Source organism: Protopterus annectens, chromosome 3.part1, assembly GCF_019279795.1.
Source record: "Protopterus annectens isolate FY-2018-M chromosome 3.part1, PAN1.0, whole genome shotgun sequence".
Taxonomy (NCBI): domain Eukaryota; kingdom Metazoa; phylum Chordata; order Ceratodontiformes; family Protopteridae; genus Protopterus; species Protopterus annectens.
This window is the reverse complement of record NC_056732.1, coordinates 1,496,716,415-1,496,731,282: the sequence shown is the minus strand read 5'-3', so window position 1 is coordinate 1,496,731,282 and position 14,868 is coordinate 1,496,716,415. Positions and strand designations below refer to the sequence as shown.

Here is a 14,868-nt window from a genome sequence, read left to right as displayed (position 1 = left end):
GACATATGCTTAGTTGTATGATTAGCAAAACAGATAACACTGGATAATCTCTCAAGATGTGCAAATTACAGTGCAAGTATCCAAGACCGTTTTCTTCAAGAACATCTAGGGTTTCACTTAATGTCATGCAACAGTTTGTAAGACACTCTGGTTGTACAGTAAAGTGTGATATAAACCAGCACTGATAGTGAATTATCCTGTCTCCCACATTAGTGATTGACCCAGTACACCTCAATAGCATGTAGGTCTCTTATTTATGGAAATCTGGACATACTCTAGGAAATAAGAATAAGTGACAGACCAAGATTAGTTTCTCCACTGTGGGACATCCTCGACTAACATTCTTAGTGTCAAGTTGTTAATAACTCCTTACCCTTTCTAATACTGCATATTATTAGCTGGCAAGTCAGTTAAAGAAACCAGCCCCAAATAAAGTTCTGGATGGTGTGAACTAGAAGTATACAAAAAAGGAGTTTTAGGCTTGAGTGAGGTAAGTACAATTGTAAATTCCTTTTTATTAGACCAATTGCACCTACTACTATTGGAACTGTCTGGACAGTTTTCTTTCACATAGCTCTCATTTCTGTGTGCAAATCCTGCTATTTGACATTGTGTCTCTTTGAATCTAAGATGTTGTAATCACTGCATGTAGCAATTTCAATGATCAGTGTTACTTTTGTGTTTTTTCAAGGACTGCTATGTCTAGTCTCACATCTATTTTTTGAACTGATATACTCTTCTTCATTCTGTAAAATGCTTTCTGGTTCATGTTTGCAGTGCTTCTCAGTTACTTCTATTTTGTAGTACTTGCACTGGCCCCAGTACAACAGTCTAGCCACATTATTGTGCCTTTCAGTATGTAGGCCCACACTGTGACGTAAAGTGGATCACACCCAGCAACAAAGATGTGTGGCTGTTTTTTTTTTTGTTTTGTTTTTTCCACAGAACCTACATTTGTCTATTTCGCTCACCTTTTCAATGGATTTTGTAAACCAGCATGTATGTAGTCCACTATCCTGGACCACCATTATTAACCTTTCATCTTTGGTTTCAGTTCAGCGCTCCTTAATCTTTCCTGCATCAGGTTTTGTTTAACATGAGGTTGGTCCAGGAGATCTCTATATTTGTCACCTATATTTATAGGTTTTCCACATTTCCTTCTCATCTGATCTTTATATATTCTTTCTGTTGTTTTTAGCACATTCAGTTGCTTTCTGATTTTGTCTGCTTCTGGTTGGGTTTCCATTCCTGCTTGACACTGAAATGCTTCTGCTAAACTAAACAAAAATGTCATGTTAGACTTCTCATGTTGAAAAACTTTCACTACGTTTGGCTCTGATGAGGTTAGTGGATATGTATGCAGTCTCATGATTGCAGATCTATACATGTAATCCAATTTTGAGGAGCCCTATACTTCCTTCAGAGAGAGAAGTAAATAATCTTGGTATACATTGATTTTTGTATATCATTTGATAAGTGTCGCTCATCCCTCTGTAGTGTAGATGACGAGCAGGTGAGGTAGTTAATTTTATATGCTTTATTACATAGAAACACATCAGGATGGATAGCATCATTACAAAATATAAACAAACTGATTAACAGACAGACTGTACCAGACATACATGCTTACATCTCAACAGTTTACTACAAAATGGCAGTCAGGCTCACACTTACTTCCGCAGTATTTATACACTTGTGCAAGCCCCTAGAAAGCTTCTTAAAGATGTACACACCTATTGAGCTACATCCTCCTTAAATAGATTGGCCTCAATGAAATGACATTGGAATAAGACATGCAGTAATATTGACATTAGAAACAAACACAATGTTCATGTCCAAGTCGTCGTGTATGTGTAACATGGTCTAGAAATGCAGCCTCATGTAGTAATATAGTAATCAGAACTGGGTTTAGCAACAGGGACAGTCTTCAGTGAATAACTCGTATCAGGAACTTTGGTATTCACCTCAGGAACAGAGATGTTTACTGGAACGAAACTGGAACACTGGACAACTCACTCTTAAGATGGTCTTTCTCACAGGCTATGTGCTATGGTACATGCTCGGACACCAGCATCAAATGTTTCCAATTCTGCCTAAACTCTATTCCTTCTGATTCCACAATGTATGATTTCAGGTCTGGACAAGTACTCTTCACAACTCCAATCTGATCATAACCTTTGCACGTTTTCATTCTCACTGTCTCTCCGGGTAATGGATTGAGCGGTTTGCTGGATTTATCGTAATAAGACTTCTGGGATAGACATTTCTTTAACAGATGGGCTTTCACCGATCTATTAGTCTAAGCACTTGGAACCAATAAACTACTGCTGACTGGTAATGTGGTTCTGGTTTGTCTTGACAGAAGTCTCTGGGCAGGTGAACCAAGATGTTTATCACGAGTATTTCTGAGATTCAAGAAAACATCACTATTGTCTCATTTTGATTACTGTAGTAATTATTTCACACTTTGAACTGCATGTTCTGCCAAACCAGTTGATTGTGGGTACTCAGGACTACTCGTAACATGAATAAAGTCCCAATCTTCTCAAAATCTTTTGAATTGCTGGCTAGTAAACTGTGTACCATTGTTTATTGCAAAATGATGTTTCTTTTTAGTAATGACAATACTAGACCCAAGGTTAGGAAATAGGTCAATCTTGAACCAATTAGAATAAGAGTCTACAAACACAAAGTAATGTTGACCATACCGTTTGAAAATGTCAGTGGCTACTGTCGACCAAGGTAGTTCAGGAATCTGGTTTAGTTGAAGTGGTTCTTTCTATTGATGTGGCATTGTACTATTATTACATACAAAGCAAGATGAAGATACGCTCTCAATATCTTGTGACATAGAAGGCCAAAACACTAGTCCTCTCGCCCTTCTTTTAGTAGAATCAGTTAATGGGTAGCCACAAAGTAATATGGTAATATACTCATGTTGCAAGGACTTTGGAACAGTCACTTTTGGACCTTTCATGACAATACTATTGTCAGACAAAATCTCATCTCTGTAAGGAAAATGTCACTTCTTGAGGTAAACTAAATTGCTTTGATGGCCATCCTTGATTGATAGTGGTTGAGCTTCTGTAGAACAGGATCTGAGGCTGTATCATTTCTAAGCTCATCAAGAAGTGTGGAAGAAAAATTTCTCACTTCCATGACTTCAAAATCAAGTGTGTCATTCTCATGCTGTTCAGTGGTATTTCTGGGTGATCTAGATAAGGTATCAGCAAGATAAAGAAGTTTGCTTTTTGTGTTGACAAGATTGAAATTATAATTTTGCAATCTCAGCATCATACATTGCAGTCTGGCAGGAGCTGAATGCATAGGCTTTCTCAAAATAGTAACTAGAGGTTGGTGGTCTGTTTTGATCTGGATAGGTCTACCGTAAATATAATCATGGAACTTCGAACATGCAAACACAATTGCTAAAAACTCTTTCTCTGTATGGGCATACTGCATTTCAGTTTGGGTTAGAGTTTTGGATGCAAAGGCAACAGGTTGACCCTCTTGATAACTGCACCAAGACCATATTTCAAAGCAAAGCATCATATGAAAGAGTAACTGGTTTGTGAACATCATAGTATCTGAGAGTTGCTGGAGTGGCAATTCTCTCTTTCAGGACATCAAATGCTCTCTGGTGGTGTTCCAACCATGACCAGGATACATCTTTATGGGTTAACTCTCTGAGCAGTGTTGCTAGTTGGCTCAAGTCTGGAATGAACTTACCTAGGTAATTAACCATGCCAATAAAGTGTTGCACGGCTTGAATATTGTCTGGTGCTGGCATCTCAAAAATAGCTGTTTGCTTGGAAGGGTCTGGTCGTAAGCCTGAACTGGTAAACAAATGACCGACATAAGTGCTTCTTGTAGCCTGAAGTTGTATTTCTGAGGACACAGCTTAAGATTCACTTGATTTGCCCTGTCCAGAGCGTTAAGGTTTCTGTCATGCTCAGCTTCACCATTGCCTCCTATTAGTATATCATCTACTATAGCAGCACATGGATACCCAGAAAAAATTTTCTCCATGGCATGTTGAAAGACTTCATTGGCAGAATTTATCCTAAATGGCATTCTCAAAAATCTGTACCTGCCAAATGGAATACTGAATGTAGTTATCAATGAGGATTTCTTGTCAAGCGAAATTTGCCAAAATAAACTCTCTGCATCTAAGACAGAAACAACAGTGGCATTTGACATGAGAGCTACAACTTCTTCAACTGTGCGCATTGGATGATGAGGTCTTTTCAGTGCTTTGTTCAAATCTCATGAATCAATACATATCCTGATATCATCTGTGCTTTTCTTATGAACTACCACCATGGACGACACCCATTCAGTTGGCTCTTCAACTGGACAAATTACATCTTGTTGCATGGCTTTCTAATTGATCAACTCGTTTTTTGAAATGCTCCCTTTTAATAAAAGAACATGTGCCTTTTGATTTACAAAACCTTTTGAAATGATTCTACTTATTGCACCTGTGACATTGTTGACAAAAAGTACCACCACAATTACGAAAGTTAGCTATGAAACTGGGTGGGGCCCCATTCTTTGAGTTTGCTGACTCACTTTTATGCTTCACTGAGACTGTGCATGCTCTGGAACTTGCTAGAAAGCTCTGGGGTTTCCCTGTGAGTGCTGCAATGTTTGGGCGCGTTTCTTTTAACCATGTGCTGCATACTATCAACATTGTCCTTAGAAGTTACTGGAAGCATGCATTTCTCATTTGTAAGCATATTTGTGTGCTTTTCTGTAAGCTCATCTATTTGACAAATCTCAATGGCCTTGTTTAAAGTTAAATCACTGTCATGAAGCAAAATCTTTCTCAAAGCATCATCTTTGATACCACTCGTTTGTCTTTTATCAGTTCATCCCTTAAATCACCAATTTGCACGTTTTAGTCTTATTTCTCAAATTAGTCATATATGCTGCTAAAGGTTCACCAAGCGTTTGATCTCTGTATAAAGTAAGTGCCTTTCCATTGTAATGTTTGTTTGGGGCTTACACAGTTCTCTTAAATTTACATTACAAGCACTCGGGGGTCCTCCCTTGACTAAGCTGATGCAACTATATGGTGATTCCCCCTCACCTGCAAAGACAGCAGGGGTCTGTATTACATTCATGAAAACCCCTTCAGCGAATGACTGTTCACCAAACGATAACCAGCGAAATCTAACTCCCTCGAACAGGCATTCCAGTGAATTATTTTCTGGAGAAAAAACACTTGGCCAACCTAAAACCACACAATTTAAAACACTTAAAAGTGGGAGGCTTCATCCCACAGCCCCCTAACTAAATATACCAACTCCAAGATCGCACTACAGTGGGGAAAAGTGCAAAGTCACAATCAGTGCCAAGTGTTTTCCCCCCTAGGAAACAATTAGCTGAAACAGCCTTTCGTGAAGGTCAAATTTCACTGGTTATCATTCGTCGAATGGTTGTTCCCTTAAATGTTTTTTTGCGGATGTAATATAGACCTGACAGCAGGTGCATACATAAATGAACACTCCATTTCAGTGGCTTCTGAACCAGCTAAATTAAGCAGAATAAATGCCTTTGTACGGTCATATTTATCAGAAAATGCAGCCTGTTTGAAAATATTATACTCTTGCTCAAACACTTGGATCAACTTATTCTCACCCCCACCAGGGGAAGCAATATCCTAGAGCTGGAAATTACCAACATGGGCAACTGGTGTTCCACACCAGTGGTCAGTTCCTTGTTGGTCAGATCTGACCGCAAGCTAATCACCCTAGACATCCACATCCCGCCCCCACCCACCATTACGGAAACCACCGTAAAATATTTCTCCAAAGCCAACTGCACATTTCTTAAGACAGAAGTGGCAAATTTCACGACACCCACACAGACGGACAGTAGAGGTACAACTGCTGAATCCTACACAACTGCAATTTATAAGCCCTTACACAAGTGCATGGATCGTGCAATCCCTAACGGAACCAAGATGCTATCCTCCCAAAAAAAGGAAGCCAATCTGGTGGGCCCCTGCCATAAACAAACTCTACAACAGAAGAAAGAAACTGTTGCAAAAAAGAATAAAATCCCATGCTTGGAGGAACTACCTGGTCAGCCTCAGTAAGAAGCTGAGATTCCCTCATAAAATCCTCCAAAGCTAGTTACGAAAACAAAATTGCCACTGATTCTAAAGACAACCACAAAGCATTCTATAGCTATGTCAAGAATCTCAATGGCAACACTCAGATCTTCTCTGAGTTACAGCACAGTGGCACTAAAAGTACAGAACTAACTGATATTGCCAACATCTGGGAGATAGGTTCAGTGCTAACCTTACCCCCTCTCACCCCCTAAAGGGCCCACCTCTATACAGGAAGAATACAAAGTTCCTGTAATCACTCCTTCTGAAGTAAAAACCACACTCTCTAAAGCCAAGAACACAGCATCCATGGGACCTGACAACATCCCAGGCTGCGTTCTACACAAACTACAGAACGAACTGGCACCCCACCTAAGTACCATGTTCAGTCATAGCTTTACATCAGGCTTTGTGCCCACTGAATGGTGCACAGTGACGGTCATCCCACTCCACAAAGGTGGAGCCACCACGGACCCCGGGAACTACCGCCCCATTAGCCTGATGAGCCTGGTCTGCAAGGCTGTCGAACATATCATCATGGAACTTATAAACAATGACATTGGTAATCTCTAAACTCTGGACCCCACCCAGTTTGGGTTTGTAAAAGGCAGATCATGTCTCCTAAACCTGGTAGACATATTTGAAGCGGTCACCAAAGCCGTAGATGAGGGTAAGGTGGTTCATACAGCCTATCTAGATCTCGCCAAGGCTTTCGACACCATCCTCCATTCTGGAACTAAGTATAAATCCCTATGTCACAAGATGGGTTGCCAACTGGCTCACTGACAGAACCCACACTGTGAAAGTAGCAGATTCCTGACTTCAGACCAGTGACAAGTGGAGTACCACAGGGTTCAGTCCTGGGTCCTTTCCTGTTAGCCTGTACTTCAGAGAAGTAGATACCAAACACAGATAGTCTTTGGCTAACGAAGTTTGCAGATGACTGCAAACTAGGAGCCATAATCAAAACTCCTAACGATGGCTCAATGCCAAAAAGTGCATTGTCATCCCTTTTGGTAAAAACTCTACCCATGAACTTACCTCATAGGTGGAATACTCTGTACCCATGAACTTACCTCATAGGTGGTAGTCTACTTAACACCGAAAGTGTGATAAGTGACCTTGGGACACAGGTGGACAGTAGTCTCTCCTTTGATAATCACATCGCCACAGTAGTTAGGAAATCCTTCTACTTGGCACACCTCATCACAAAAGGTTTCTCATCCAGGAAAAAAGAGGTCATTGTTCCCCTCTACTCGTCACTCATTAGACCCATTGTAGAATACAGCACCCCTTTTGATATGTACCTCACAAGACATCTACAACAACTGTAAAGGCCGCAGAAATACCTCACAAAGAGGATTACCGGCCTCAAACAGATGCCCTACATAGTCCATCTCAAAAAACTCCAGCTTTACTCTGTCACATATCGCCTACTCGATCTCTGCCCAACATACAAAGCTATGTTAAACCTAGAGCTGTTGGACATGCTCCACTTAAAGAAATCCCAATCCGTCTGAGTTGCATGCTCTAGGGACCTAAACCTTGTCGCAGCAATAAACAGAACATGCTGGAGGGATAGATTCCTGTTCCAGAGACTTCCCATACTCTAGAACAAACTTCCTAGCTATATCAAACAAAGCTCCTCATTAGCACTCTTCAAGAAAAGTCTTTATGATTGGATGGGAGATAGGAAATTCACCCTGGGGATCACTTCTGTGGCTCTGCTTGACAGGGGCACAGGAAAATAATTTTCTTGGGTGGTGAAAGCCAGGGTACCTTTTTGGCTAGGCTTATATAGGCCCTAGGGCCAATAGCCTAGTACCTACCTATGAACCTATAAACACTGTCCAGTTCTCTGCAATATTATTGTGAAACACAAGTGGACTCGTTTTCAAAATCCTTCTGCCATGCCAACAAATTATCCCCAAACACACTGAAAATATGGCCTTTCTAATTATACGAACAAGCTCACACAGCCAGTACTTGTAATAACATTCAAATGCACAGTAAACTCTTCGAAATACTGTACTTTGTGAAAAAATGCTTTGAAATGGCTGTATTTTGTGAAATAACTGTACTGTAATACTTGACAAACATGCGAACACTTCAGACAACTAAAATAGCTTTGATTAATGCGAAAAAGTAAAAAAGTAATGCTTAGTGAAAAAATGCAGTTATTTCCCTTATTTTGTGTTTTATGTGATTCGGAATTTTATTTCAAACATTTTCTGTAGTTTTTCCGAATATTTCTATTTATATATTGTAATTTGTTTAGAGCGTTCTGAATATCTCATTTCATATTTTGCAAAAAATAAATAATTTGAGCAAATTTTAATGCCTGAAATTCTTTTCTGACCTGTTTTGTGAGTTATATGTGCAGTAGGGATGATTCATTCCTCTATATTCCTCCAGTCTTAGCTGATTGCCTCTCGGTCTCAAATCTGGAGAAACTGGATCCCATTCTGGCACCATGTTGCTCATCCCTGTCTAGTATAGATGACAAACACGCAGGGTAGTTGCTTTATATGCATTATTACATAGAAACACATCAGGATGGAAAGCATCATTGCAAAATAAACAAGCTGATTAACACCTTAGGCTTTGTGCCCACTGAGTGGCACACAGCTACAGTTATCCCACTCCACAAGGGGGAATCCACCTTGAATCCCGGGAACTAATGTCCCATCATTCTGACCAGCCTGATCTGCAAGGGCATGGAATGCATTATCATGGAACTTATAAACAAAGACATTGGCAATCTTCAAACACTGGACCCCACCCAGTTTGGGTTCGTGAAGGGCCGATCTTGTCTCCTGAACCTGATTGATGTCTTTGAATCAGTCTCCAGAGCTGTGGACGAGGGTGAAGTGGTCAACACAGCCTATCTGGACCTCGCCAAGTCCTTTGACACCATCCCCCACTCTGGAATCATAGATAAACTTACTAAGCTGGGCGTAAATCCCTACATCACTTGATGGGTTGCCAACTAGCTTACTGACAGAACCCAGAATGTAAAAGTAGCCGACTCCAAATCCAGCTCCAGATAAGTGACAAGTGGAGTACCTCAGGGTTCAGTCCTGGGACCGCTCTTGTTTGGCATCTACTTCTCTGAAGTAGACCAGCACTAAGGGACTCTGGCTAACAAAGTTTGCAGATGACTGCAAACTGGGAGTCATTATTGAATCCTCAAATGATGGAGATATTCTACAAAAGGGCCTTACAGAAACAGATGCTTGGTGCCAGAGCCATGGGCTCAAGCTTAATGCCAAGAAATGTGTAGTTATCCCCTTTGGGGAAAAAACATGTACCCATGAATTACCACATAGGTGGCAGTACACTAAACACCGAAAGTGTGATGAGAGACTTGGGGACACAGGTGGACAGTGGTCTCTCCTTCGATAACCACATCTCCACAACACTCAGGAAATCCTTCTATGTGCACACCTCATCACGAAGGGCTTTTCATTCAGAAAAAAGGAGGTAATTTTCCCACTGTACACATCCCTCATTAGACCCATTATAGAGTACAACACCCCGTTTGGTATGTACCTCACAAGACATCTGCAACAGCTGGAAAGGCCGCAGAAATACCTCACTAAAAGAATCCCAGGCCTAAAGCAGATGCCCTATGCTGACTGTCTAAAAAAAACTCCAGCTATACTCTGCGGCATATCGTCTACTCAGAGGCGATCTCTGCTTAATATACAAGGCCATGTCAAACCCTGAGCTGTTGGATATGATCCACTTAAAGAAATCCCAATCCCTCAGAGCCACACACTCCAGGGATCTAAACCTTGTCATCACAATGAACAAAATATGCTGGAGGAATAGGTTTCTGACCCAGAGACTCCCTATATTCGGGAATAGACTGCCCATACATGTCAAGCAGAGCGCCTCCTTAGCCCTCTTCAAAAGGAATCTTGATGATTGGATGGGAGATAGGAAATTCATTCCCGGGGATCATGTCAGTCGCCCTGCTAGACAGGGGTCCAGGGAAGTTAATATTGTGGGAAGAAATCTCCAGGGAATTGTTATGGCTAGGCTTGTATAGGCCCTAGGGCCGATAGCCTAGTACCAACTTATGAACGTATGAACAGACAGACTATACAAATGTACATGATTAAACCTCAACAGCTTACTACAAAATGGCAGTCAGGCTCACACGTGCTCAATATTTATACACTTGTGTAAGCCCCTAGAAACCACCTTAAAGCTGTACACACATTTTGATGTCCAATACCCATGGTCTTTTTCTTATTTTGTGTCCATTTGATCCATACTTTTTGAAGCCAGTTGATCACCCTGGAACTGTAAGTTAGAACAGGAAGAGCAATACACAGCTTGGAATTAATTCCTAAATGACAAGGCAGTTTTCAGGATCAGTTTTACTCTTTTTGAAGTATTCCTTAGTGAGCTTTATTTGCATTTGTTCATGTTTTATTGTAGATCCTTCATCTATTTACAAATATTTATACACTCCCTTCTGCACAAGTTTCTTTATATCACATTCATGTCCTAGGTTGTATTTTCTTGGTGCTGCAGCTTTCCTGTGTTAAATGTTGGTTTTCCATGTTTATCAGAATCAAATATCAGCTGAGAAAGTTTTAACCATTTGTAGTTATGCTTGCAACTCCTCATCTTGTCAATTATTTTAAGTCATCCACAAAAAGAAGATGACTCTGGGAACCAAATCGTAACCATAGCGTATTCTGTTAAGTAAACAGCTTAATAGGTTAAGGGCAAGACAAAACAGCTGTGGTAACCAAGAATCACCCTGGAATATTCCCCTTTGAATTTTTATCCTTTGGATAATTTGCCTGTTGTCATGGCTCAGCTGCAAAGTATTTTGCTTATTGTAATGTAATCGATCAAACATTTCTTTTCCATGAATATGGGATACTGTAAAATGCTTTTTTGTATTCTTGTCATGCCGTTCTTAAGTTCTTTCCCTGTTTACAATTCTACCTTTATTTTCTTATTTTTGTATTGGGAAATGTTCCATATACAGATGCCCTTGCCTGTATTTCTCTACAAATTTCTTTGGAGCTGCTTTTCTGTATTGATTAGTTTGTCTTTCTCCTTTGCATAAATATTGCGCAATGCCATATCTCTTTTTCTTTCCCATGTCCCTGTTTCTTTTTATACCTTTCAAAAAATCTTTTGAGTTTTATTTTTTATATGTTCACACTTCACTGTTGATTCTTTTTCCAGGTAGCACAAAATTATTTCATTTATGTTTTCGTAAATCTGTTGTATTAATGAATACAAATTTTTACTTGAAGCATTTGACAGTTTTCTTGTGCAAGTTGTTTTTTTTTCCAGGTAGCACAAAATTATTTCATTTATGTTTTCGTAAATCTGTTGTATTAATGAATACAAATTTTTACTTGAAGCATTTGACAGTTTTCTTGTGCAAGTTGTTTTTCTTTCCTCTAATTTCTCTATTAATCATTTAAATGTACAAAAACACAGCATTCTCTTTGCACACGTCTAGAAATGCAACTGTTTGCATACAGTTTCAGTGAATGCACTTTCAATCAGTGAAAATAACCTTCAGTCAAGAATACTGATAAGAACAGAATGTGCTGTACATTTGAGTACAAATACGTTTTGTTTGTATGGTACAAGGCTTGGGAACCAAAGCTAAAGAGATGGGTAGAAATGTTCAGGGTTTTGGTACTATTAGGAAATACTTCAGATACAGTTAGCCAAGTTAATTTTGGACTGATAAGCAGAAAGGCTTTGCAGTACAGACACTCTAGTATGAGTGCAGAAATCAGATCAAATATCCAGAAATCCAGAATATTAATAATAATAATATTTAGGAAGAAAAGAATATTAGGATTGTTATCCAGCATTCCAGAATATTACATAATTTCTTCAGACTGTTTCAGTTTATCAGCACTGTTATTGAAGACAGTATTTGAATATTGTTGACCTCTGCCTCTACGTATCTGTACATCCATTTTGTACCAGTGATTCCATCTCATTCCAGTATTCTACAATCATATCAATCCTTTCAGTGGGATTCTTGTTTAATAATAACAATGTGTCACGTCTTCCTTATCCTCAATAGTTCTGCCGTCTTTATGGATCTTTCTTGTCCACTTTGTCATCTTCATGGATATTCTTGGTTTGTTACTTTTGTGTGTTTTTACTTCCTCTTTGTACATTTTTTTGGGGGGGTGGCTTCTTCCACATGGCCCTGTCCTTCCCAGTTATAGGAATGTTTCTGTATCCTGAGAATTGTACACTGCCTTTTTTTTCCAGTCCTGGCACCAGTGCATTCACTAGAGTTGGTACTTTTTTTTAGCCTGGGACTAAAGTGCTCAGCTGTTTTTTACCTGCTGTTCTGCATCATGTATGCGATATAAAGTACAGTCTGTCAGTATGTTTATCGTTATCGTCGTGTTGTGATTTTGTGAAAACAGGGTCCACCATGTGATGGTACTTGCCAAGACTTGAGGATGAATTCAGTTCCAGCAATACTGCTCTCATTTTCTTGCTGGTTTCACCTCTCCATGCAGATCATGCAGCTGACCTTGGCAGCAGTAAGAGTCTTGTTTGGTCTGGGGATAGCTAACTCCGATGTTTACCTTGCCTTATTGCAGACATTGGTGTCATGACCATTTAGTTTGTGGGATCTCCCTTTCTCCAGAAATTGTTGTCTTGTCAGTGTCCGTAGGAGTCATGCCTCTCTTGGTTCATCTGTACTTCAGATGTCCAAGCTTTGTTTTGGTACTGTCCTCCAGCTTCTTCCACTCTAGTGCCCTACTGCCCAAAATTTAATCCAGCCATAAGACCCATCAAGGAGGCACTTCTCATAGATCAACTGGTACGGGAAAAAGGACATGTATTATATCCTTACATCATTGGCCCTCCTTCATGGATAAGTGGGTGGCCACTCTCTGTAGTCCCAACTGCTGGAGTTTTATATATGTAGGACAGATGTGTGCTAGTATATTGTTCACTGGCAGTATAGGTGCCAAATCTTCACTCCTATTTTTTGATTTACAAAAGATGGGTTGAATTGGCAGAAATGGGAGGCATGTGTGGATATGTAGTCTGTTATCTCACTCCTTGCATTGTCATGGAGAGCATATCCATTCCTAAGAACAAAAAGAAGATAGACTGTGACTGGTGGGAAGGATGGAAACTGCTGTAGTAAATCAGCTGATATGGTCAGAATGTATCTGATGTCCTGTAGAAAAAAATGTGTGTAGAGACCGTGCAATATCAAATGCAGGCAGGCCAGATACAAAACCTAGATAAGTAAAATGTTTTTTTTTTTTTTTTGAATGTGGCACTCTTGGAATAGGAATAAAGGGAGAAAACTTACTTTTTATTGGCAAAAATTAGAGTGTGGATGAAATTCTGCTTAGCTTACATTTAAATGTTAAGCTTGAAATATTTGCTTTTATTTAGGCTTGGAGTTGTAACTGCAGGCCATGCTATTCATCCGAGTTGTGAAGCTGGTTGTCTACTTATTTGCTTTGTACATTACTCTATTTTCTAAAGTGTACCAGTCACTTTTTATTGAAACTGCCTACACAGAGTAACAGGTGATTAGACAATGGGGAAAGAATGCGAGACTTGATGCACAAATAGTTGACTCGAGTCACCAAGGAGGAATGTTAAAGATAGTTTAATGTCAAGACAAATTATCTTTAACATTCCTCCTTGGTGACTCGATCAACTATTTGTGATGTTGCTTCATTTTCTGAGTTGGACTCCTCTTTAACTACTGGGCGTCCTTTTGGTGTGTGTTGAGTAATGAGATTTCACAGAAAGTCAGAATGAAACCTATTTAGACAGCATGTGAATGGGGTTATGTTTTCCTTGCATTTGTCACTCTTCAGTTTGAATTCAAGAGAATGAAAAGAGCTTTGTGGTGAGAGAAACATGGACGCATCCTTTAAAGAGTTACCACAGAAGTAGGTCTTGCAAGATGATCTCTGTCGTCAGCGTTTCCTTTTTAATTTTCCAGTTCCCATCCTGCCTGCTTGGATGTGACAAAAAAGAAATGTCAAAAAGCAACACCTGTTATTAAATGCTTCTTGTACATCCTTTGAAGATTAATTTTGCACTGCAGATTTGAAGTTTTTTGCAAGCCAGCGATAACTACAAAGAAACAGTCAATGTGCTTAATACAGTGTTTTAATAAATATATAGACATGCCATTTACTAAAGATGATTTTATAGGACAGCTGTTGTTTTAAATATGTGCTTTTCTGAAGCTGTTATACTAAATAAATTCGTGCCTTTCAAATAAAATTACATGATGAGGACAACACTGAACACGATCAGCATACTTTTGCAGTTTTTTTTGCCCTTGCCAGTTATCATTACCATTTGTTTCATTGTCATCAAGAGTAGGAGTCAGCCTCAGAGGTGCAGAAGCATAGTTGGCTCAACAAGTGGGCTGTGCTGATCCCATGAACTAGCGCTCCACCTCCACCCTCTGCTCCTCATGTGGTGAGACAAAAAAAGAACTTTTGCAAAACGTTGCCGAATGCTTACTGCAAACAGTATAACAGCACCCAATCCATGCACCCCCCACCTCTGCAGATGGCTTTAAAAGATAGTATTGCACTAAAGAGCAATCAGGATGATGGATGGCCACTCGCGCCACTTAACACTTTGTGCCAAGGACAGTTGCTGCTCTCAACCTGCCCTAGCTACACTACTACAAAGAAGCCATCAGTCAACCTTTAGGGGTGGTTCGCATTTTTCTGTTACTCCTTCAT

At 39.8% G+C, this 14,868-nt stretch overlaps 1 protein-coding gene across 1 annotated transcript in view; it reads left to right on the top strand.

Moving 5' to 3' along the window:
• ACAA1 (acetyl-CoA acyltransferase 1) overlaps window positions 1–14,868 on the top strand; it is a 353,926-nt gene that overhangs the window by 292,964 nt on the left and 46,094 nt on the right. The window lies entirely within an intron of this gene.